The following is a 27638-nucleotide window of genomic DNA, read 5'->3' as shown; positions in this document are numbered from 1 at the left end:
CTCTTTTGCTGGCCAGCGATAGATTGTTCAGTGAAGCCGCTCATTGTGCTCGCAGCAAACATAAATGAAATCGAATTATTAGCTTTCTTTGTTGGGGTTTTTTTTTTTTTTTTCTAGGTCACTTCAAATGGACCCGCAGGGCCACTGCAGCCACACAGCTTTCAGAATAAAGGAATAATTTCATTCAGAGGTTGAAAATAAGCGTGATTGTGTTTTGCGTTGTGCCACAAATGGGAGCCGGTGGTCATGTTTTTTTTTTTTTTTTAAATTCAGCCCATGCATGGTTGGGGAAAGGTTGTTTCTGCATCCTCCCTGCTGCTCATCAGATGGCCCTACATGGAGAACGTGCACCTGCTCAAATTAACCGCAAATTAAAAGGTCATGCTTTAACACTGCAGCCGCCACAGGACGTCTTCAAAGACACGCCATCGACAAGACGTGCAGGATAAAAAAAAAGAGAGGAAGAACAGCAAATTAACTGACGGGAAGGCTGGTCGTTTGAGGAGTAAAAGTGGGAAACAATGACAAATATGGGGTCTCAGAGGGAGGCGTCTAAACGCAGGACCGATGTCCCCGACATTGAGTGTTTGTCATAATCTCTCTGATTCACCGCTGGGCGACATAATGCCGGGCAGGAGGCCTTGTATTTATATAATAAACCCCTCGCTGTATGAAATGTCCATGTTGCTGTGGAATTTACTTGAAAGATTGAGATATCGGGCGGTGCTGACAGTACTGTGTGAGTGGAACATAGCGAACGACCTTCTCTCCTGCACCTGAAGAAGAACACCGTGAACCTCGCTTGCCTTCCCCGGATAATGGAACTCATTTCATTGGGTACATTGGCAAAATATTTATTTATGTTTCGTAGGTTAGTTGGTAATAGACGGTGAGCTGAAAGTTGTCAAAAAAAAAAGAAAAATACACTTTTCTGTGTAGAATTTGAAGATGTGCCATCATACTTGATTGCATTCGTTTTCTGTTGTTTTTGTCCTAATCTTTGTTTTTTTCTAGCCAAATGATCCAACTCTGTCTCCATGGAAATGGTGGAAAGGGTAACTTTAGTAGCTGGACAATAACAGCAACGTTTCTTCCAGAGTGTCATGATTTCCCATCCACATTCTCCTGGGACTTGATGGTTTTATTGACAAAAGTCACCCGTAATACCTATCCAACTTCGTCGTCTGTCCACACCAACATCTGTGTACTCACCATGGTTAATCTTAATGTTTATTATGAATTGTCTGCATGCATGCGTGTGTGTGTGTGGTTTCCTTAAAAAAAACCAAACAACAGCACCAACTCCTGGTCTGGCATGCTAACTACATCGTTTTCAGCTTTTCTCCCGTTCCTGTGTAAATCGTTTTCAAAATGTTGTCATGGAAATGCGAAAACCTTTCTGAAACGAAGATGTACAAACAATGCCTATTCAAATGGAACGTTGTCATTTAAAAAGGGCCTTGAATTAATAGAGTGTGTCGCTCTGTGTTTGTGGACGGGTGATCTTGGATTCAGGATGAATTGTAAATTGCGACCTTCAGCGTTTGAATTCACAAGATATTCCAATTCCTTTTTTTGGAATGGAAGCTTGAGGCAAATATGTGAAATCCCACTTTTGACTCAAGGACTGGGCACATTGCACATCCAGCTATGACTAATGAATGCGCACACACACACACACAGACACACACACACACACACACACACACACACACACATCTATCCACCTTAATGTGGATCACAGCACTGACAGACATTACTGTGATTGGGTTCATACATAATGGGTACTAACAGGTATATTAATAACAGTGACTGACTTAATATATATATATAAAACGTATAATGTCCATAGCTCCTCAAAAGCTAATAACTGATTCACAGCTACAATCAGTCTCTTAACACTTTATGCTAATCTGTTTCAATAAACAACCTCTTGTTCCAGCAAATAGTCGCATTTGAATATGAAAGAGTAACGAAGCAACAAGATATTTTATCCTGATGTTCACCGATGTTCACACACATAAACGCTCTGGATACACTCGGTTTGTGTTCTTTTAAATGTCTGAATTGCACCATCAGTGGGATCGCACCGTGCATCCATCTTGTCTTCCTCTTTGCTGGGGACAGCCATATTTAAATGTGATGAGCTTCACTGAGACTGAGCTCCTGGCTCCGCTGAGGTTTCGCAAGACGTGCGGAACCTAATCCTCTCTCACACAGATCACTGACTTACAGCGATCAGCTAATAACTCTGCCAGCTCGCTCATTACCCGCTCTGTGTAGCTCTGGTCTGGCGCCCATGAGCTCACGGCACTGACCTGAGACACACACACACACACACACACACACACACACACACACACACACACACACACACACACACACACACTCATAGTCACACGATCAAACCATTTTCTAATGCCTATTTCTCTCTGGGGTAAACAACAATGCAAAAAGCCAGATACAATCCTACATTTATTTTTGGAAAACAAAATAAGAAAATGAGAAAATGAAAACTGACAATGATGTAGTTAGTATAATATAGTGAGTATTTTATAAAAACAAAACAAAACAAAACAAAAAGTAGCGGTGATCCTCGTTCCAGTTTAATAAACTAATTAGGAAACGCCGTTCACGTATCTTATGTGATGATTTCATGCCTTTTTAAGGGGGTAAGAATCGGGGAACATGATGTGGAGGTGAACATTTATGATTTATGTGTGTTTTAAGCATATGTGTGTGCCTCCCCGTCAGTCGTCCTCTCTCGCTGTGACAAGTAGTGTAATAAAGCCCCCTCCTATTCACAAAATGGCAAATCCAGCTCGTCACTTTTGTGGCGGTTCCTTTTTGTCATTCACCTCCGTGAGCCCAGAGAATATAACCTTGTTACAGCGGTAATGATATCATATCCGGGCGTAATGAACTAATGCGTCAAGTGGATGTCGCTCTTATCTGCCAGTCTCCCTTCATCATGTGAAGTGTTTGGTAGGTGAGCATGTTGGTAATCTTTATTGCAATTTTAATAGCTCCCATTATTTCCCCCCCCCTCCCCATTCCACTGCTTTTTACAGTGATTCAAAACCTGCTGACAGCAGCAGCTGGCTGGCAAGCGCCAACTGCATGCTTACTCATTATTTCACAATCAGGAGTCTTTTATTTACCTCCATTGCCACACAGAGTCTCCGTGGGAGCTAATGGAAATGTTTTTCACATTAAAATAAGACAAGGAGAGGATGAATTGGGAAGCTGGGCTGCTTAGATTCAGTTGAAACGGTCTCATAAATACACATATCGCATCCTCCGTCGGTTGCGTCGTATGATATTAAAAAAATAACAGCAGAAAAAAAGCAAGGATTTATATTGCTTTTCCTTTATCTCTATCTTATGTAGTTTTGTCATGTTGGGTATTCATAAAGAATATTTTCAGGGAGAAATTATCAGATTAGGTTGTAATATTTTGAGAATAGTCAAGAAAAACGAGGAGGCTGATGTCAAATTACATGTATTAAGTGACACACACTGGCAGGTGAAGTTGTTTTGAGGAAGTGGGTCACTAAGAGACAAAACAATGTTTTCAGGTGGGATGATGAGTGGAGGTTGTATATATATATATATTTTATTAATCAATCAATTTTGTTTTGGTGACCAACGGTTCTCTTTCACTTCTCTTTTCCCAGGTGTCCAGCTTATTTTAATGAACTTTTGATGAACTTTATAGCGCATTGCTCTTTACAAAAACAAACGATAGCACCGACATGCCAAATACATTGTTTTTTGCCCTTCAGTGAAAACACACATCATTTTCGAAATGTCGCGGTGAAAATCTGAATCTTTTGACACCAAAACACAAAAAAAACAATGGGCTTTCATTTGGAATATCATGTAAATGAGGCCGACTCTGAGACTGCGTTGTAGGGGATTTATTATACTAACAAATACTTGAGCAGCACTCTTGATCACCTATTATTAAACTTTCCTGTGAATTGGGCTACTTTTCAAGCTGTGGATACTGACCTTTAGGTCACCCTTTATGGGGGGTAGGTCATTTTAGACATTTCAGAACATGTAAGATGTTAAGAAGAAAGAACACATTTCTTTTTTACATGTGAATAACGTTTGGTTTTTATGGCTGACTACAAAAAACAACAGTAGGCGTTGAAATATTTTTTCAACACCCCGGTGTTAAAACTCTCAATTTCCAAACACAGTGTATAAACACAGCAGGTGTGTGAGACAACTTTTTGTTGTTGTTGAGTGAAATGCCTTTTAATGCTGCTATTATGTAATTGTTGCCGAACACTGGGCAGTGATATCAACATTGTTGGACTTGCCTATGGTTTTGTTTGAGTTTATTTTGAATTCTGGTAATAGGCTATTTTCTAGACTGTGTTTTTTTTTTTTTTTTTTATGTACCTTTTGTTGATTCCATTGGGCAAGTGATTCTTCATCATTTAACCCACCCTATTCATAATTAATTGCACATATAAGAGCAGTTCTCTCTCGAACCTGGCAACCCATACTGTACCGTTTCAGTTATTTATTCGTCTTCTAGGACTGAAAAAGAGAGCTATTGTTGTTGTAGTCTGGTTTTCTGTACAGAATAAGCACTGTTTTTTTCATCGTTACTTCATTTTTTAGTAGATTTATTTCTGAGAGAAATACAGAGGTTATGATGTCGGCATGATAAAGTGCGCAGAGAAACCTCTCAAGGTTTACAATAGACAAAATTTGAGTACCTCAAGGAAAAGATTGTGAACCACTGGACTAGAGGTGAGAGAAGCAGATTTTTGGTCTCAGGTTCGCAGGTTCAAGAAACCCGAGACTCTTGAGGTCCTGCTAGCTCCCCAGGTGGTGCACCATTCAGTGCAATCATGCAAGGAGGTGCAGAAGAATTGTTCACAAAAATTGCATGAAATTCACTTGGTAGTGTTTATTTTCTGGTCATAACGAGCAGTTAAAACAAGTAAAATGTCTTAATTACTCAAGGACACAGACCAGAGGATCCATACAGTGTTTTAACCTGCAACCTGTCCAGTTCACTAGAAATCACCAATCCAAGCACCTTAAACCGTTATATAATTCCGATACAACAAGTAGGAAGAGGAGGTTGTGTTATGTAGCTGTGACTGACATGATTTTCAAGCTGCAGAACTCCAAAGAGTGGCTCAAAGTTTTACTTTTATTAATGGCAAAGAACTCAGGAATACAATTCCCCCAGTCTCATTATGTGCTCGAGTATATTCCCTCATGTTTGCATTATTCTGATAGAAAAAAAAAAAAAAAGAAGGGATCTGATTTCAAGATGAATGCAAATGTCGTCTCAAATGATCTGGATTGTAAATGAGCAGAATCTCATGCTTTGTGCATGTAAAAGCAACCAAATTAAAATGGTAGAAAACTGAGAAACACCCTCCGATTTGATCTCTTGTTATGTAAAAGTGTTTTTCTTTTTCCCTTTATTTATTGGCCGCAAGAACACGGCGGCTTGCGTCACTTCACGAGGAGTCCGCACAAGCAAAACATGTTGCACACTGGCATCCATAGAATATTAACCTCTTTGCATAGTATCTGTGGTGCACTTCACATTAATTATGTGGGTATTTGCACAGCTTGGTTTCTTATTCCAAAACCAGTCCTGGGAGAACAAAAGAGGCCAACTTCACTGAATTTTAAACAACCTAAAATAAAAAAAAAAAATCTATATGATCCTGGTAAGAAAAATGGGTCTCTGCAACGTTTAATTATTAGAAATTGCTGAGTAGAAAAGCCTCGTAATAATAGCCCTTCAGATACATACATAAGCATTTATCCTGTAAGGGAGAAGGCCTTTGGTTGTTTGCTTTGTAATTAAGGGCGGCAGAGCTCCTGCAGCTAAACAGCTCCCTCCTCCTCCTCCTCCTCTTCCTCCTCTTCCTCCTCTCTTCCTCGCCTCTTGTCGGCAGCAGTGCTCAGTGTAATCTCTGGCCTTAATAAACACATGCACACATGCAGATACATGCGTGACACACACACACACACACACACACACACACACACACACACACACACACACACACACACACACACACACACACACACACCATATTCTCTGTGAAATCCCTTTAGCTGGAAGAGCACGCTGTCTTAGCTGCGGAGGCCTTCACCACGCTCTGCAGCGGCTATATATAGAAGTCATCATAGTCGGCTTTCAGGCCCCCTCATCTATTTTCCCCTCTCTTCTTCTTTTCTGTATTAACCGCACCACTGGTTTTCTTTTCCTAAAGTGCTTTCCAGCCGGACAGCCCATCCTCGCTGCTGCCGCCGCCGCCGCTGCCCTTGAAAAGGTTACGCACATGTTTCATTCTTCTCCATTTTGCCTGTCTTCCCTCAGAGAGGGAGAGGGAGAGAGAGAGAGAGAGAGAGATGGAGAGAGAGAGAGAGAGAGTCCCTCCTGATTGAGAATGATTAAAAGCAGCGGGTTGTCACACCCTGCTGGTACTGATGACACGACAAAATTACAGCGTGTTAAAGACAGTAAGAGGAGGAGGTGGGTGAGGGAGGGAGGGAGGGAGGGAGGGAGGGGGGGAGGGAGGAAGAAAACACACCGAGAGAAATTGCAATCCGAGACCTGTTTTGACAAATTGATGTTGAGTAGAGCCTGAAATCCCTCGTGCCTCGCAGCCTACCAAACCCCCCCCCCCCCCCTTCCTCCCGCACCCCCGTCAACATCAGTTGCCTCATTATACGCCGTGTGACCTCATTATTTCCTTCAGAAACCGGCGCTCCCTTGCACGACCCTCAGACTTGATGTGCAGGGGCCTCCAGGATCCCATTAAAACGACTCTCGACTTGAAGACCACTCGGAGGCCGACACTGCGCCACTTGATTCACGCGTGTTAATGTACCAACTGGTGGAGCGGCGTCGATGCGGCGGTGTTGTTAAAGTTAATGTTTTATTATGGGCCCTCTGATTCACCATCTGGACTGTGTGGTAGAAGAAATTAATATGGTGACAGCAGTGCCACTTCTAGTGCCATTTGAGTGTTCTTTTTTTTTTTTTTTTTTTTATCTTTCTCCGAGAGTGAGGGTGAGAAATGGATTAGTTTTTCAATACAGATGTAGAGATCGGAGACAATTTGGATGAATTGCTTTGTATTTTAAATAAAGATTTGAAGACTGGGACCTCCTGCAATCCTTCAAGTTGAAATGATAAATGCTCTGACAACACACATTATTATTTCAAGCCAATAAAGTATTTAACGGGGTTGGACAGTGAAGCATCACTTAATAATGAAGAGCATACGTAATTGCAGTTTAAAAACCTATAATTAGATTACAATTACTGAACTGCACAGCTTCTCCTTGAGAACGGGGGGTTATATGGCAATGTTTATGGCAATCAAAGCACATTGTTAAACACCTCTTTTACTTTCAAATCCATTGCTCTCCAATACTGCTCTATCTAATGCAGGAGCACTGGAGCTGATCCCAGCTAATTATGGGTCACAAGTCATCGGGTCACAGGTCACCAGTTCATCACAAGATAAAATTCACACGCTCACATTCTTAGTTGCAACGTGGACCCGACAGTTAACCTCAGATGCACATGTTTAAATTACAGGAGGAAACCAGAGTACACCAACATAACTCATATACTCAATTATGGAGACTCCTGCATTAGAGCTCAAGTACATATCAAACTCGTGGGTTGTTGATGGTGTATCTCACTAAAGAATTGACATTTTCAGTCAGTACTTTGCTACAGACGCTGTTGGAATTTAATATAGATGGTGAGGTTTTGTGGACAGTGGTAAAATGTCAGAGGTCTCTATAACCACCATAAGTTACACTCAGATGAAGCAGTTGTTAGTCGCATCAAGTCAAGACTGGAGCCTACCAAGACCAAGACTTTAAGGGATCGAGACAGAGTCAAGACCAAGACCTTGGAAATGTGGCCAGTCTTGAGACCTGCAACTCCAGCATATTCTTGAATCATTATCTACGTCTTCTTCTTTTGGGTTTAACGGCAGTTTGCAACCATAAAGTTGCATTACCGCCATCTGCTGGTTCCAGCGAGTCCAGCCCACTCCCACCGCTCAAGAAAACGAAAGAGAGAGCGAGAGAGAGAAAGAAAGAGGCATATGCCATTCTAGAATCTAGAAATTAGGATTCAACAGTCGATGAGGCAGTCATTTGAAAGCAGCTGTTCATTTAGTATGCAATTTACTTAATTCTTCTACGATGACTGATTGCCTCTGTGATGGAGTTGTGATTGGAGTGATGACCAATCAGTGGCGGGCTGTATTTTTAAATCCCCTTTCGTTGATGACTCACTGCATGTGCTGTAGACCCTCCTCACAGAAAAACCCAGAAATCTACATTTTAAATCTTATGAGGGACATCAAATGCTTGCCTGTTTGTACAGATGGAAAATGGATTTAACACCTAACAACTTCAACTATTAATCCGTCTTCACATATGAACACAAAATACGTCAGATCAAAAATTAAGTCTTGCACCTACAATTGGTTGAACTGATTCGGTCCCAATGCACCGACAGAAAGAGACTGATGAACAAATCAATACAAAATGTATGGTAGAGCTTGTGGTGTTTGCTCTGATGCAAACTGCTCTGGAAGAATCCTGGAGGTCCACTTTACCTGTAGATCAGCGGACTGACCTGTTTTGGGCCAAAAGATCATTTACTCAGATTTGGTCTGGTTAAAAAAATTCCATATCATAGTTTGGATGGACAAAATGATCCTTTTCATGCCCAGGGCCTGACTTAGCACCAGTTCTTCATATGAAAAAAGTATTTTACAAAGTATTACTTAACTTTTTCCCATGCCTAAAATGTTACAAATACTTTACATTTTTATAAAAATAGACATTTTAACTAGTTTAGAAACTATAAAAATACCTCTTGCCCCTGGTATGTGTACCTCATTGAATTGATAACTCATTGAATTGTAAGACTGAGAATTTCACAAGTTCTTACAGAAATCCACTGAGAAATATATCCAGTTAAGACAAATTCTTAAGCAATAAAGAATGAAACGTGACATTTCTTATCAGTTTTTACACTTTCCCATCCTCCTTTATCTTTCAAATGGCACATGATAATAATAATTAGTTACTATATGACTTTACAATGTCTAGGGTACAATTTCGCCATTGAATTGCGTTATACTGCCTTATGCCATATAAAACTATAATTAAAATGACATAGTTTCCTGAAACGTTGAATCAGGATGACATTTGCTCTAACGCAGGCCGCCCAGCAGTGGTCCTGGAGGGATGCTGTCCTGCATGTTTTAAACCTGCGTTGCCTCCAAAACTCCTGCTTGTATTGAGTTGCTTGTTATCAGGCTTTCTGCAGAGCTTGGCGGTGGCACGCTTACCAGATTTAGCAGGTCTGTTTTAAAGCTGGAAGACATCTAAAACATGGATTATATCGACCCTCCAGGACCAGGATTGGATCACCGCGCCGTCTGCCTGTCTCACTCTGATTGAAACAAAACCTCCCATACTCCCTCAAGTATTTATTCAGTTGTTGCTTTTTTTCCCCCTACTCTTTTTTTAATTTGACATATATAACCAGAGGAAATAGTTAGATTTTGGTTATTTTCGTGTCAAAAATACCTACATGGAATACCTTTAAGTACCCCCCTACACGTATTATATAAGGTTATTACTGACTCGGGGCGTCGCTGTCAGCTTGGATGGAGGAGATACACAATCCTCAGGCAGTTTTTCCGAGACGGAAGGCTGTGTCACACACAAATATGATGATAAATTATACTTGCAACCTTGTAAAAACCTCTACTCTATTAAAACATTGTGCCAAGGTCAGCATGGAAGCTGTTAGAAGTTTGTGTAAAAGGCAACCGGGTGGTGGCAGTGGCATTTTCTGTCTCAAGTGCACGCTGCATAAAATCACACATTAACGACTGAGTGAAGATTAATGGTTTCTGGAGGTACAATTCAACCACGGAGCCATTGATGGATGCTGAAGTACTTCTGAAGAGCTACGATACTGAAGTGAACCTGATGGTTTTAATGCCAAAATTTATATTCATAAGATCGTTTGTTAGTGTCTTTAAATAGAGCCACTGGTTTGTGATGACACCTAGAATAATCCCCTTCAGTGAAATGTACTTTACGCTGACTTTAACATAAATCTTGGAAACTGATGTTTCATTTTTAGAGAAAATTGATATTGTTTCTTTCTTTTGTTCAAAACGTTGTTTCATATAAATGCTTTTGAAACATCGATTTGCAAGAAGAAGGCTACAACTTCAACAGAGATTGTTTGAAAATTGCTTTCTCTGTGGCTATTGAGAATTAATTTATTCAATAACGTATTCCAGTTAGGTATGCGCCACTACCACCTTTTTAAAGACATTGTTCATGCTCTTCTTGTCCACCTGCTGCTGACGTTGATGCCACATATTGCCGGGTCGTATCAGTGAGTGTTAACAAGATTTACACCAGAGTTTATCAATAAAATTGACTTGTTGAAATTGAAGTAATTTTTGGTACCAATTGCAAAGCATTTTGCAAAGACATGAACTTTTTTTTTAGTCTGTGCCACAACAAAGAAAATACTTTAAACTTTAAAATTTTTATTTAAAGGCTATTATGGTGCTATTCTATCGGCCCGGCACACTAAGGATGAAATTAGACTGAATGTGTCTCCTCGACTAAAATGTGTTTTTCTTGATGACATGAAGCTGTTGCATGAATTTTACCTTTTCAAGAAAGAGCCTTACATAAGTGGGTTTGCATGCATGCATGCTCAAATATACCAAAAGTTTAAAAATACTTCTAATTAATGCAAGAAACAACCCCCTCCTCATGTTATCGCCGAAAACTAAGTTTCTCTGCAGTGCTGTCAAGATACACGGCGGTCTCACACTCGCACGAGCAAATCTGAGAGGTGCAATCCAGCAGCATATTGCTTTACTGCGAGTGTGAGCGAAAAGCTGAGGAAAATGATGCCAAGGTGAGATTCTCATCTTTTATTTTGTAGCCTATTCACAAGCATTCTTGCCTTAATGCGCTGCGTGGAATTACATTTCGAGCTGTCTGACTTTGAGGGCATCACGTAATTCTTATGTTTATTTAAAACACGAAGAGGCGGCTGCGCACGTAAAACTTCACTCCTCGCTCATTTTATTCAAGCGAATGTTTTAACACTGATGGACAAATACTCAAAAGCCAGGCCTGAAAAGGAGCATTGAATGTTTCAAATGCACAGTTGGGGCCGTCACAACTGAGTAATTCCAGCTGAAGAATAAACTCTAATGTGCCTTTTTCAGCTTTGTCTCTTTGTGTTATGCTGCTCCTATTGAGGTTATTAAGCTTCAAATCTTATCAAAATGCCCTCCTTCTACTGTTTGGTTTAGCCGTCTAACCCACAATTGATTCCAAACGTGAAACTTGGTCAGTCATTTCATAATAGTCGGCAATTATTCTGTGGATTTCCATAAAACATTTTCCCAATATATCCCACACACTGTCACCTAATGCTAATTGTGACAGTCTGTGCATTTCATACAGGTTTAACATTTTGTTGAATAAGCAGCAAGAGTATCAAGGCTGTAGTAAATAATTCTTCGGCACATGTGGGACTTTGTATAGTTGAGAGTCAGCGTAATAGCAATTAAAACTTCGTAAATGGACATCCTTTTTTTTTTTTTTGTTAAACGTTGCCTTGTAAATGTGAAATTTATCTGAAGCGACATGGTTTGAACTTGAAGTGTTGCTTTGCAAATGGAGCCTTAATGGGTAGAGCACACATACCAGTAAACTGAGCAGATTAAAGGCTAATTCTTGTTTTCTGTTCCCAGGTTTCCAGAAGGAAAAATAAGCTCTCCCATGCAAATTGATGCAACCTGAAATGAACTGTTGGTAACGCCAAGTCTTTACTCACATGCTAATTAATCACAGCAGCGGAGGAGGCAAAAAAGCAGACACAATTCTGCATCATCTTCAGATGAGGATCTTGTCCTCCTCCTCACCGCTCAAAAACAGCCAAGATTTTAGATTTTCTTAACAAGGTAAGACAAAAAGAAAAGTCACACTGTGTCATGTCCCATTACTACAGGTGGTGGGCTGTGTTTTGTTTTTTTACCTCCCAGAGAAATCAAATTCATATCTGTATAATATGTCGTGGTAACAGATCCATGCAACAACAAAAAAAACAAGTGTAACTGCAAAACTTTCGACACATTTGGGGTGATTTGTGTCCGGATCCACTGCAGGCACAGCTTCACCGTCAAGGATTTTATCAAAGAAATGAAAACGCCAAAAACACGCCGCTTCTTTCAGGCCAGCCAGCCAGCACTCCTTGTGCTTCTCTCTTCTTCTGTGGTGCCTTTGCAGGTCACCAGCTCCTTCCTTGTGTCCTCTGCAGCCGTGCTCTGCCCTTGGCTCGCCGGCTCCTCCCTTTTATGGGGAGAGAGGTGATCAGCCTTTGACGAGCCTCAGGTGTGCCTCGTCACCTCTCTTGCTTTGGCTCTGTGGAGATGGACGGGGGAGGGGGGGGGGACGTTTCCGGAAAAGCTGCTGCAAATAAAGATGAAGGTGAGATGCGGTGTCAAACACATTGGGTCCTCTCCAAACAATATTTGTGTTCTGCAGGAGAGCTGCTATAAAATTAACAATTCACCGTGTAGGAGGGAAAAAAAAGTAACGGATGAAAAATAAAAAAAAGTGTGCAAGTGATCAATTTCAGGACATAAAAATAAGAAGAGGGCACGGTGTTCTCGCCAGTCTCGCTGTCACTATTATGCACATAATTGCTGTCAGCTCGGATAGACGCGTCCAAGGAGTTGTGTAATAACTGTGACATGTGTACACAAAAGTGTAGGAAGTGTGAATTTGATGGATGCATTCAAGGACTTTTCTTTCATGTCGATTCCCTGAATCAAAGCGGGCTGACGTGTTGTGCCGACGTTGCTTCGGTGTGACAACCAGACAAAGAACTTGCGGAGGGAGTTGGGGACGGGGATCAGGAAGGTTCCAGGTTTGAAACCCGATACGTTTGTGAGATCCGCAGATTGTGCTGTTGGAATTTGTTTCAGATTTTATCATTGTAGGTTCATGATTGGTACATTTTTTTTTTTTTTTACCTCCAGGACCAAGTCATTGTAGATTCATTGTAGAATATCGTTGGATGTTCATAACTTCATCCATTCTTCCTTTCTGGTATTTGGAAATATATCATTGGTGAAAGAATGTGCAGTGTAACAGTATTATGGGTTCTTTCACCAAAATGTATACATTCATATAAAATCAAACCTCATGATTTAATTAATGTTATGCGGCATCTAAAACATAGCACTAATGTCGTTTTATAATATCGCAAATCTAAGATGATATCAAGGATCACACATTAGTTGAACTAATCAGTTGATCAATAATCACCCGATTTCTTTCACTGATGCGTTCACTGAGACCAATACACTGCTATAAGGTCAAATGTTTTCTCATCAAGTGTGTAGAAATAATGCAAATATTTGCCAATAAATCATATATTAAAACTACAACAACACCTTAAGCCTTTAATATCCCTATTATATCTTCATTATCTGATGTAGGCAGTAACTCCTTCTTGATAGCTCACAGACAATGAGGGTGGAGGGGTTGGGGTTTTTTTTTTTTTGGGGGGGGGGGTGTCCAGTCTAAGAGATGTCACATCTACTTTTGCATCCTGCCAGTGTCTTCCCGCTCCACGTTAACATTTAAATTGCTACCTCGCTGGAGGCCCAAAGATGAGCTGAAATGTCATTGTGAGATGACAAACAAACAATGCCTCCGTCCTATCTCCGTTCTTCTTTTTATTGGATCAAAACAGCGGAAAAGTCCATTTGCATTTTAGAGGAATGGGGAGGGGGGGGGCTAGGATTCCTCAGGCGCACACAAAGAGCTGCCGATGTGACATCGTGCCACAAATAAAAGTCAAACCCTCAAAGGCTACACACTGTTTTTTTTTTTTGCTCTTGCTTTCTGTGAACAGCCTCTCTCGCACACACGAGCCCAGCGGCCATCCGTTGTTTGAGCAGCATGTACCCATCAAATCCTACCTCCCCACCCATCCGGGAAACTTTCTCTCCGTGAGCATGTATCACAGGGCTGACAGACAGCGCCGGGACTGAGCGGCTCCCTCAGCTCTGGAGGTCTACTCTAGTGTGTAATACTGATCTGTGTGCCATCAGCCACCGTTGGCTTCAGTTTCCACACGGCTCTGTGGAAGCCAAGCTTACATTCTAGGTTGGGAAACTTTCTTTTTTCTTCTTCTTTTGAACAGTAAAAGTAGTACTTTGCTAAGCTGACCGAACGCTGCATGAGCGGAACTAAATGAGTTCTCTGGCTTGAATGAAAACTGTTTGTTTACACAATGTTTCAAGTGAAAGCATATATATATGTATATATATATATATGTACTGGGAGTCATGACACTGGTGCTGTTGTTGTTATTGCCCATCGACTCACACGCAGAACAACTATTTACTGCTGTCCTAATGGAGACGGACCACAGGCGTTTGTATGAAGTTGCTATTTCTCCCGTTTCCATGGAGACGCAGTCGGAGCTTATTTCAACTTGGGAGCAGTTTTCAAAGCGTTGGGTATTCAGCACTGTCATGAAAATGGATCCCTAGAAACGCAACTACATTTTTTTTTTACTTGAAAGTCTAAACAAGGCCTAAGTTGGCTAACCCAATGCTGCATAAGAGGAAACAAATGAGTTTTCAGGCTTGAATCTAAAACCAGTGAAGCTGCAGTTGATGAATCATGCTGCTGAAACTGCCTTCCTGAAAGCGCTCATGGCAGTCTGCGGACAAATCAAGCCCAGTCAGCATTACAGTATCCTAATAGAAAAACATCTCATTTAACTTCAATTTGGCTAACTCTCATTTTAGGTTGCAGTACCTGCAAGCCTCCTAGTGCAGGGGTTCCATTTGTTTCACGTACCAATCAGTGATCATTAGTACAACTGCGAGGCATACGGAGGAGAGCTAATTCAGGAGTGTTTATTAGCTTTAGCAATTCCACCTTTATGAGCTTTCAGTGGAGCACATAAGTAATGCGGCCCCCTCCGTGCCCGCTGGCGGCGTGCTGAACGAAGGCCGCCTGAATCGCGAGCGATTCGTTTCGCGGGCTTGGGTGAAAGGTAGTGTTTAATCTGTGAAAGAAAGGACGTTTATCTGTTATTTATGTTGATGACAGACGCAGCTGGACCTGCTTTGCTATTCATGGAATGGACACTCGGCTCAGAGTGTGATTTACGTGCACAAACCAGCCCAGCTACAAAACACTCTGCATGAGTGTGTGTTTGTGTATCTGGACTCGCTTAAGCGTCAAAGAGAGAAATGTTGTTTGCATGACTGACCCCCCCTATGTGTCGTTGAAAATCTGCTTTCACCTGTTTTGACTACGTTATGGCAGCATTATGCTCTTTGAGTCTGGTACAGGTTTGTCTGTACAGTAATTGTATTCAATTATCATATTTTGTTTTACTGCCAGCAAAACCAAGAGATCAAATCTCCTTTGCAAGAAAATGTTATTTGCTCTGAAAAAATACAATTTTGGAGGTAAATCCCTGGAAAACCACAGCTTCTACCCTTTTCTTTTCTGTCCACAGCCTGCAGCATTGCCGGAGTCAGTTATCTTGGGAGGGTTCCTGCTTATAAGTAGGTCACATGGTTGACTATCGTACATTAGAATGATGCAATCTTTTACAGGCTATACCTGGGAAATGTTCCTCCCACCGGGCCATGATGGAATATTTCCTGATATTTCACCGGGTGCTGAGCCAGCAACTTTCCACAGTGTCTTGTATTGGAAAAAAAAGAAAAAGAAGAAACAACCTGAGCATTCATGAACCAGACTCGGTGTGGGAATGAGTCTCGTTGGTCTCTGGTGATGTGGAAAACAGAAAACATTATTTTATTTCATCACTTATCAAATCAGTTTCATCACCTCCCTGTATTTGCGAAGCATTTTCCATAATACATTCATCGTACATTCTCAGATCATTTCCTCTGTGAGATTTTTTTGTAGAATAGAAACACACACCTGAAGGTGGGGATGGAAACTCAAAAAAAAAAAAAAAAAAACAATCATGAAATACCTCAGTATGGTTTCATACCTCCATCGACCTCCGGAGCTGACATTAATGTCGGTGAGAAAGAACTTCAATACATTTTACAAGAATATGTGAGAATGTGTCATAATTAATCTTTGAATTATTTAGTGATTTTTGTGAGACTAAAATAAGTTTGAATACTGATTCAAACTTATTTGCATTGTTCGTGGACTTTCAGAGAAGAATATGTAAAGTCTTCAAAGGTGGACAGCTTTGGATTGAAACCAGTGACTAAGGCTACATTTACACAACATTTCAAGTGGAAAACACATCGTAATTACCATGCCAGGCCACAAGCCGGGGCTGTAGTTTGTTTTTGAATTGAAAGCACACATGCACGGTGAAACAATACTCTACAAACAGTAACAATGGCGAGTCCAGAGTTTGTACGGACAGAGAGGAGTCTCATCTATAAAACCACTGAGTCCCAGGATGTGGTGGGAGCGGATGCGCAGTCGAAGTGTTAACCAATGCCATGGTCTGCATGTGCAACAGCAGTGTTTCGGAAAAGTTTTATTTTCTGCCGTCTACGCAGAGACATTGTCGGAGTGTTTTCAAAAAGGTTTTCGGTTGTTCAGAGCACCGCTGTTGTGTCGCAGAACGCCGAGACACAACAAAGCTTTTCTGTTTTCGTGTAAATGAGACGAATTTCGAACACGATCCGAAGACAAGCTCAGGAAAAGGGCTAGTCGTCGTAAAACACTTACTGTAAGTCGACTCCTGACTTCCCCAATTGTATTCACATTTTTGTTTTTCTAGACTCTCTGCAATTGTGGATATGAAATGCTTGCATGGACTGATGCAGAATTCATTCATCCTTCCAATATGTCCAAATCTCAGAGTTGAATGGACGGTAACAAGTGGTGACACATTGTACGAGGCCTGCTTGTGTAACCTTTGTATCTCTGACTACACTACAGTAATATGACTGCAAAAATACCAAAAAAACACCAAGGAAAAAAAATTCAATAAAGATGAGATGTTAATTTATCACCTTGAATTACAGTGGTACAAGTGTACACTGAACCACACACACACACATATACACACGCACGTCCATTAAGTGGCGTGTCGGATATCCAGCCGTGAAATCAACCGCTGAATATGGAGTGCTTCCGTTCGGGGAAAGAGGAATCCATTGATCGCTGTCTCCCAACATAAAAGAGAGTATTGACGCCATACCCCACAAGGATTGCTGCGAGACACACAGACGGAGAAGAATCACACAGCGCGGAGGAATCTGACCCCGCTGACCCCTCTACTCCCCTGTTTTTTTAATACTTATTTTCCCTTCATTAGAAGCTGTTTCGAATAGACCTCGGTGAATGGATATTTTTGACACGGTGCTTTTTTCCACTTTTGAGCAACTTGCTTCGCATTGGCTGTCCTGAGCTGGTCTGGCTCGGAAACACACCACCCCGACTCAGGAGAAATACCAAATTCTTTATTCTTCAAATTCTTATTTGTCAGGAATGAGAGGTCCAAATGAGACCTGTGTTTTAATAGCTTCAAACCCATTTTAGTAGTTTACTTGTTATAATAGCACCTGATCACAAATGACACAGATGTTTTTGTCCTTTTTTGCCCTCAATATAATAACATCTGTATCTTATTGTGTCTCGTATGCTGTATTTACTTTTGATTGGCCATGCACTTTCAGCATCTGCAAAAAAAACAACAACTTTGTGAGTCTTCTTCTAGGGCAGGGGTGGCCAACCCTGGTCCTCGAGAGCCGCAGTCCTGCACGTTTTAGATGTCTCCTCACATCAATACAGCTGACAGCAATTAGTGGCTCCTTGTCAAGCTTTCTGCAGAGCCTCATCATGACAACAGGCGTGTTTGAGCAGGGAAACATCTAAAACATGCAGGACTGCGGCTCCCGAGGACCAGGGTTGGCCACCCCTGTTCTAGGGGGTTAAAAGACTGAAGACCCAAATGCATGATCAATTTAAAGTGATGTTTATGACTCTCAATTCAAATAATCACAGGACAACTTGAATTGAAACTCAAAGGCAGGACACGAGGGAAGAAGCAAGTCAGAGAGACACAGAAGTACACAGATGGGTGCTTTTATCCTCACATTGAGATGCAGGTCTAGACGAGATGCACCAGACAGCGATCAGCGGTAATCACCGGAGGAGAGGGAGCTCAGAGGAAGACATGAGGGCGGAGCAAAAAGAAAACTATAGGGGAGGAAATACGAGGAAGTTTTCAGTTTGAAGCCTCGCTTGCACAAAAAAAGCTCCAGAATTTGTATTCGTCCCATTCAAAAACTTGTGTTTTCCCCCAGTTTTTACTGAGACATATTCAGAGCGTTTTCAAAAAATTCCATTTTGGGAGCCATTTTCAAAAAGTTGTCATTTCAGTGTTGTTTAGACAGACGTCTGAAATGCAACAGAAGTTCAGAATTTTCACTTGAAAATGTTGTTGTGCAAACATGGTCTGAATGGACGAGAGTCCACACTGATCGTTATCTTTACACTTTTTTTTTTTTTCCCAGGTGAAAACCCGACACAGACTTCAAACGAGCCACATTCGGGTCGTAACCCATGAGATGAGAACGACCACTTTATATAATCCCTCAAGCTAACCAATGATGACAGCTGCCATGCAAGGTGCTCACACCCCATTAGGAGAAACCTTGGGATCAATGTCTACCTCAAGGACACTTTGATACGCGGAGTGAAACCGCCAACTTCCTTACTTGCAGTTCACAAAGAGGAATCTGCTCCTTTGCACCCTCTACATCGTAATATCATTCCCAGTCAACCTCGTCACCTTCGGGCTCCTCCACCAGCGTAACTTCTCCTTTCTGTTTCTGTCGAGCGACGAGGCTAAGAAACCTGCTCTGAATAAGTCAAGTTAGTGGTAATGAGGAGTATGATAATGGCCACGCTACACTCTGACCCCGAGCTCCTTATTCAAATTCACCGTGATGACGGGTAAGGATTTTCTTCCAGGCTGGCCCCTGAACTGAAGTGAATAGCTGCGGTCATTAAAACAGCCTCTTACAGCGGAGACCCCTGGGAAAAGTGACCCATTTGAGTCAAAATGATAGCTGCAGTATCCAATTATTATCCTATAAGATCAAAATCATTTACCCATAAGGCGTCATCAATGGCAGAGAGGAACCCACCTTGTCCCAATATGACTGCTGAATTCCAATCCATATTTAATGCACCTGCAGTGTGGGCTTCAGTCCGCCCATAAACTGAATTTATTAGAGCTGCGTCAGAATTAAAAGAAAAAAGAAAAAAAAAAAAAGGACTTGCTAAATATTGTGCCCACAAGCAAGGGATGTGACTCAGTTTTCATGTTACACGTCCCCGGTGGAACATTGGCTTATAAAGTGCTCCTCCATAAAATGTCTGCTGTTATGCCGCTCTGGCAGCCTCCAGGCAGAAACGGTAGAGGTAGCTTGATCTCCTCAGACGTTTAATTTTTTTCCTGTGTAAGACAGAAAAACCTGTAAATATGCTCTTAAATGAGGTTTACGAGCACGAATCATCCGTATAATCTGTTGTTTTTGTCTGCCTCAGTCTTTGTATTGAATGTCCTTTTCTTTTTTTTACATTTTAACATTTTTTTAAAATAGATTTGCAAGTACGATTTTCTCTCCAGCTGGCAGTCCAGCGTTCAATTATCACCCCCCCCCCCCCCCCCCCCCCCCCAAGCACATGTTGTGTAAAATAGTGACAATTTCAAGCAGGCAAGCTGAGATAACAGGAGAAAGGATGGGTTTTTTTTTTTTTTTTTTTACTTTTCTTTTCTGAAACACTTTATTCATCAACAATTGCAGTGTGTTTACACCATACAGGTGTTTTTGGACAAAAGAGTCCAAAGCACTTGCGTTAGTTCCCATGGAGTGCTGAGATACAGTAGCTGTCAGTCTTCCCGGGCCTGTGTGAACACACACACACACACACACACACACACACACACGAAAAGCCCCACTGTCAAAAACTTCTGATGGAGTTGGAACAGTGACACATTTCAGAGCTATAATCAGTCACAATATGACAGAGAAATTACCACCTTCCCTCAAGAGCAATCAGTCAGTTCCAGTGCCAATCAGCTCCTCTGATGCTCGCACAAATAGATGTGTCAGAAAAACTCTGTACTCTGCGGAAAAGCCGCAGATTTAGAATTATTATTCTTTTTTTTTACTTTTTCTTAACTTATGGGTGTTCCTGAGCTCTGAGGAGAAGAAAAGTTGAGGAGCCTCTGGAGAGATGAAGTCCTACAGCGAAACATCTGTGCTCCACTCATTAAAACACATATTTGCCTTCCAAAACGCTGTACCCTCTCATCAGTCGTATTATTAGCTCCTCCAGTTGGCATGCACAGGATTTGCTGGAAAAAAAAAATCGAAGCGTGTGCACACATACGCACACACACACACACACACACACACACCAACACCAGCTTTGATGGCCGCTGCACGCAGCAGGCCGGCGCTCCCAGTCACTGTTGAATAATCATGTTCCAGTGTGATGGCCGCGAGACGCCCGCAGTGACGAGCAGCCATTTGAGCGGAAAAGATAAGAAGTCTCCTACCGGTGGTGTGCCATCACTAGTCGGGGGGGGGGGGGGGGGGGGCACAGCAGGGGGGTGTGAGACATCGAGGGTGGAGGTGGAAGTACTGGGACGGTTATAAAGGAGGAGTGGAGATGTTTTCTGTTGCTTTCCCTGTAATCCGACCAAATCAAAGAGGAGGGAATGGGCGAATGGAAAGTTAGGTGCAAAGTGAATGCGCCACACGGCCGGACCCCCTGGGAGAACCCTGTAAACACGGCTCACGTCACTGCTCTGATTACACTGGCGGGGGGGGGGGGGGGGGGGGGGGGGAGGCGTGACGACAAGGGGACCGAGAAGGGCGGTGTGAGGCGAAGAGGGAGACGGAGGGAACGTAAGGTGGGGGAGGAGAACGCAAAGAACAGCAGAGGAGGGAGTGACGTTTGAGATTAGCTCGGGACGCTTTTTCTCACCGCAGGTTGCGTTTCTTGTATCTACAGGAAATCAACCCTTGTGCTGCTCTGTATAACTCAATCACAAAGTCGAGGCATGGATTTGCCTCCTCGGGTCGATACTGCAGCTACATTGAATTCAATTCCATTTGCACTGCGTCATCCCCATTGATCTGCATGGCCTTTGCAATACAAGAGCAGCAAGGCCTAATTATGTGATGTAACCACGATTTCTCAATCCACCCCCCCCCTGCTCCAAAATAAAGAGGAAATTAATTGTAAATGAATTGTGTGAATTGTTGAAATCGCCCCTCGTTGATACAAAGCCACGAAATTAGAAATACAATTTAATTTTCACATTATTGATCGCTGCAGCTGCGATGTGCAGCGACGAGGGCTGTCAGGAGTGAGAGTCATTACTCAAACGGAGGTAAAACCAACTTGGTCAATCAGAAGGTCAGAAAGGAGCGGCGAGTAAAGCCAAAGGGACATAAGGAGAGGGAGATTCAGACTGAGTAATGAGAGTCAGTGTCTTTGGGCTCAAGGTTGTTCCCGGCCCCGATAGCCATCTACATGCAGTGACGTGGGGCAGATGGATTAGTTTAATATTGAATTAGAGCTGTCTTTTTTCGAATGCCACGCCATGTTCACAGTTAGAACAGACAAGGTCTCGTGTCGTTCCTCCTTGCTTTGTGTCGGGCAGATCATCTGAAAGATGTGGCAGAAGGATGGTTGGCGTGACGCCGTGTCCTCATGTCAGATATTTAGCATTTTTAGTATGTCTCACTTTAATATACTTACTAGCCAAGTCGGTTTTTTTTAATTCCATGTTCCATATGTGCTCACACTAACTTTAAAATGTGTGCACTTATAACCATATTTATCCATATTGGCCATCCGTTTTCTCGACTGAATTAGTCAGTTCAATGATTCTTCTTCTTCTTCTTCTTCTTCTTCTTCTTCTTCTTCTTCTTCTTCTTCTTCTTCTTCTTCTTCTTCTTCTTCTTCTTCTTCTTCTTCTTCTTCTTCTTCTGGTTCTTGTTCATTTTTTTATTTTATAGAAGTCAGACTTCCACATGTTTTAGATATTTAAAAAAATTATGTTTTTATTTATTTATGTATTTATTGATTGATTGATTGATTGATTGATTGATTGATGCCACAACAAACAATGTAGCATCCAATGATTGTCACGCATGCACAAAAGAATCCCTAGAACTTCTCTTTACAGGTTAAACTTTATCAATGATATTCAGATATTTTAGATTCGCATGTACAGTATAGACAGTACAGTACAGTTTGACTCACACATGACACGGATGAAATATTCAAAGGTTTTCAGGTATTCTTTTTTCAGGATGATTACAGACCGTGAATGCGTGACCTGGCGATCTTTCTGACTTTTTGGATTTGAAGCAGGAGGGGTCGGGGGGGATAACCGGCTTGTGGAGGCCAAGCAGCGCTTGTTCACAGTGAGGTTGCTTCTTGAGGTCCTTTTATTTTTTTAAAAAAGCAAAACTTTCCACAGCAGACAAGTCAGATCCTGATTTGATGAACAAATTCAGAAGGGAAAAAATGCAGGGGATGAATGATTCATAACAAACGGGCCAATGCTGACAACAACTGCCAGGGAAACTCAAAATTGCACTGAAAAATGTATCAAATGAGATCATGGACAACTTTTCTTTCTGTTTACACACAAACACAAACACACACACACACCTTTTCCATTCCCCTTTACCCTGAGCTGACTACCTCAGACTGACACTGTGGATGATTTTTCCTGTCAGGCCGCCTTAAGTGGGCACTGTCACACCATACTTCACTGCTTCTTGTTTCTCTCCTCCGTCTCACCCAACGTCTCTCTTTCCCAGACTTCCTCCTTCCTCGTTTCCCATAAGTCTCCACCAATCCATCGCCATCATTTAAAAAAAAAAAAATTTCCCTGGTTCTCTGACACACACCGCCTCCTCTCCACGTGGGCGTGAAAGATGGAAATCAGAGAGTTATAATTGACTTTCAGGGGATGCTCACGCTCTGATGGACAATCTGCCGGGGTAGCTGCCGGGCATGTGCTGAGTCAGCAGTGGCCTTGGGTCAGTGTTGTGGTGTGCTGACTTTCATCTGCCAATCAGGGGGTTTAACAGTTTTAACGTGGACCCAAAAGGAACACGTGACGCCTGCAATATCGCCCACAAGTTTTTCTTGCTGGCACAGTGGGTTCCCATGCAAATGTTAAAAAGTTGTAGCCGAATAATTAATGTGGTGGGAAAAGAAATTGGCAACTGCAGCATTTAGCTGTGGCGGAGTGTGTGTGAACACGGCTTCAAATATTCATTCGTAAGTGTTAGAAATCAGCTACAGTCATTAAAACCTTGTGAAGTTCTAAATTGCAGTCTCACCTTTTGTTCGAACCCTTTTTTTGTAGGGGGAGGGGGACAATTAGCTCGGCCTCCTTAATGTGGTAGAGCGATCTGAACTGTACGATAGAGAAACACACACACACACACACACACACACACACACACACACACACACACACACACACACACACACACACACACACACACACACACTTTGTTCAATAAAATACTGTAATTTTTGCAGCTTGTAATAGTTGGCCACAGTTTCAGCAACACCTTCAGGCTAACTTATTCAGCGGGTCATTCGATAAGACTTTATTTATGTAGCACTTTTTGTGCAAGAAAATAATTGCATCACAAAGGGCTTCACATATAACAACAAAGAATATGAAAAAAAACAAAAAAAAACCAAAAACAAAACTACGGCCCTATTCCATTCATACCCAACGATTTCTTCATATTTGGACCAGCATGTGTAATGTACCAGAATCTACTGAGGGAATACTAACTATACTTTATGATGAAGAAGTTCAGGAGGGATTATTACAAGCTACAATCGAACTGAAAAATAACAATAAGGAGAAACAATGTATCTCTGTAGTCGACAGGAAGAAATACAAAGAAGGAAATATGCTGTAGAATGAAGGAATGAATGAATGAATGAATGATGCTGACGAAAGATTTAAAACTTAAAAATTAAATTTAGTTTCATTCAACCGAAGCCAAAAAGGATACATAATTTAACAAGTTGTATTTTTTCTGAACAAAATGATCACACACCAGTGTAATCACAGTACTTGAAGAAAACCACCTCCAACCAAGATAAGTCATTATTAAGACTTCAACTCATACATACTGTTATTCTATTCGGCATTCGTGTAAGCATTTCCTGCAACAACCTGCTTTATTGATCACTTTTTGTACAATAAACTACAGGAATATTGCCAGGAATACTATGTTTTATAGGGATGGGGGTGGGTTTTCTTTTTTTTTGTATCTTTGTATTTTGTTTTTAATGTCCGTAAACCAAATTGCACTAAAGATTGTATGAAAAGTACAATATGAATAACGTTTCGGTTTGATTAAAGTTTCTTTACCACCACTAATTTTTGGCAGTAATGCGCTGGTAGAGGATAAAAGTGATGTCATCAAAACTACTGATGCTTTACCGACTCATAACAGAAACAAGCCTATCTCCCATGGATTTCACTTATGTGGGACTTTTCCACTTTTCCTATTTACATGACAACATGTGAAACTTAAATTTTTTTTTTATTTAATTTTGGCTAACTGGGTAGTTTTATAAAATAGCAATCTAACTCGGTCGTCTATCCAGGTTGGATTTATTTTTAATTCTGTATTGTTCTCTGGGTGCATGCGTGTATGGTTCCATTACGGAAAGAATCTACAGCACCCACTAGTGGTCCAACATGCTACGTAGCTATCAACTCACCCACGCGGAAGAATTATTTACTACGACCGTGGTACACATGCGCCGTAGCAGCAATTTCCAAAAGCTGCATTTGTAGTGGCTCCGAACACTGCTGTCGTAAAAACGTGACTTCACTACCTTCACCAACCAACAGGGGGCTGCGACCTACACTTCACTGATTTAGAAAGTACTTTTTAGGATCTTTTTTCAGTCCGCACTACACATCTGTACCATTTTGAAAAACATCCGATTTTCTTTTGCTTAATTGGTTGTGTTAAATACAATAATATGACCTTTGAAACGTCTTTGATGTACAATATTTGGAGTAGAGGTTCCATAGGTTGCTCAGATTTTGCTTCTTTAATTGCTCATATTGAAGCATTTGAGATAGATAGACAGAAGAGAGAGTACGATGGAACAAAGTGAAGTAGATCAGAAGAGTCGGGAGTGAAAGTAAGAGCAGAGGATGGGACAAATTGGCCTGCAGCGGTCGAGATACCTGCAGTCATAATAGGAGAGACAGACTGAAAGATGTGTGTGGGAAAAAACCCACAACCAGTGCTCTGACCGGATTCTGCTTCATTACTGGAAATGTTTGTGAGAACATGAGCGTTTTTGTGGCTGGCCAACTTAAAACCAGAACACCCAAGGCGGGTTTCAACTGCCTGAGATCCAAACAATAGCAAAAAAAAAAACAACCTACCAACAACAGAGAAAACTTTTATGTGAGCTGAGACAAATGAAGATGCAGCCGCAGTTCAGATTTTCATTACCTCTAAACTTCTTCCCCCCCCCCCCCCCCCCCCCCTTCAATCTGGTGTAGTAGCAGGGTTACAAGGTGCTACAACACTCTTTATGGCCCCAATATCCTCTTTCTGATCACTTGTAGGGCAGACAGAAAGGAAGATCCATGGCTATTCATCCTTATCACAGCCGTTTTTGTCAATTTGTCATATTATCGATCGGACAGGGAGGCCGAGGCTCCGCTGCATTCAGACGGAGGTGAAACGGGAGAATAGAGACGGCACCTCTGCAGTTTGACCGTCACACCAGATAGCTCCGCGCCGCCCTGCTGTGGTTGTGTCTGTACCTGATGTGTATGGATGGGCAGTTTTGTGGTGAACCCCCTGGATACACGCACTGGAAAAGCACAGATGGATGAGGCACAATGGAACAATGAACCCTCTGGCCTGAATACTACTAATGCAGTTCCTTCTTTGTAAAATATACTGTTTGGAAGCCCACATATATCATTAAAAGTACTAAAGATTTTCCCATTGTGTTTATAATGGAGTGGAAACAAAGATCCTTCTGGTATGAATAATTGTTTTTGTGGGAATCCTTAAATTGTACAATTCATTTGGGTGAGCTTCGTATTAAGTTCAGGTGTGTTTCTGCTCGGTGAGTCTCCGGGGAAGTAAGTGTAAGAGCAAGTAAACGTAATTTCTTTTAAACGTGAGATGAACACGATGGCCCATCCATCTACATATTGTGTGTGCGGCCCACTTTCTGAGTGATGTTAGTTATTAACTAAAGTTGCCACCTGCCACTGGATTGAAAAAATATATAATAAAGTCCTCCTGTGCCCCTGTCCACCTATTAAAATTGACAGGATCTGCCTCTAGGGGGAAGCAGATTTGATCCTACTTCATTAAAAGGTGCATAAATGTTTTGCAATATAAACATTTAAAAAAATGTTTATATACTTTATATATATATATATTTTTTTTTTTGTTTGCACTGGCACACCAAAGAGATTCTTCACAACTCCGCTTTCCTTCTATTTCTCGGCACCTGGAACCATATGCTCTTCACATATCCCGGGGTTGTTGGCACAGTACATGTTTTCCCACGCCATGTGTGTGTATGAATTCACAGGCGTTCGCAGCGAGACTGTTTGCCATTATTAAATATTAAAAGTGGGAGTGTTTGCTCTGTCTGATGGAGCAGCTTCTGCTAATGGCACTGTGGGAGTGTGCGTTAGTCATGGGATGAGGCGCTTCTCATCTTCTCGACAGCGGGAAACGGCGCTCTTGGTGCTGCAGCGAGGGTGGCTTGCCCCCTGAATCATCACCGTCTTGCCTCAGTATGTAGGCCGTCTTGGCTCCTCGGCCATCTGTCTTCCTGCTTCGGTCTCTCTTAAGATTCACTGCCTGCAAAGAGGCCTCAGTAGCGTCGGTACTGAAAGAATTCCCAGTGATGCCGGAGAGAGGATGATTGAATATGGAGTTATGAAACATAAAAACAAGGTTGCTTACCCAGTGTGCGAACTTTACCGCAGCCTTTGGGCTTTTCCCAATGAATGTTTTCCTATTCTCAAGAAATGGTCCCGCCGTCTCTTTGCAGTGAACTGTTGTGTGCAATGGAGCAATGGAGCAATGGAGAGTCCCTCCATTGCAAATCCTTGCTTATAAAAATGTATAGTTTACACATTAGGCCCCATTTTCACCGTTTTTGTCCGTTTACCCAATAACGATTCTCAAAATGCTACTTTTGGAAAGTAGCTTTGATGGTGGAACTTTTCGTAAATGCTCCGTCTCCATGTAACCTTTTGAAAACACTCTTACTGCGCAATGGCGCATCATGGTTGGAGTAAATTGTTTTTCTGTACATGTGTGAGTACATAGACAATAATAACGATAGCGACCTCCAGAGTGGCAAAAGCAATTCCAAAAAAAACACACAAAAAACCCCAGCAGTGCCCACAAGTGACCCAAGAAGAAAAATGATGCTTTCAATCCTGC

This window comes from Blennius ocellaris, assembly GCF_963422515.1.
Source record: "Blennius ocellaris genome assembly, chromosome: 18".
Lineage (NCBI taxonomy): Eukaryota > Metazoa > Chordata > Actinopteri > Blenniiformes > Blenniidae > Blennius > Blennius ocellaris.
The sequence above is the reverse complement of the archived record's forward strand: the minus strand, read 5'-3'. Positions refer to the sequence as shown.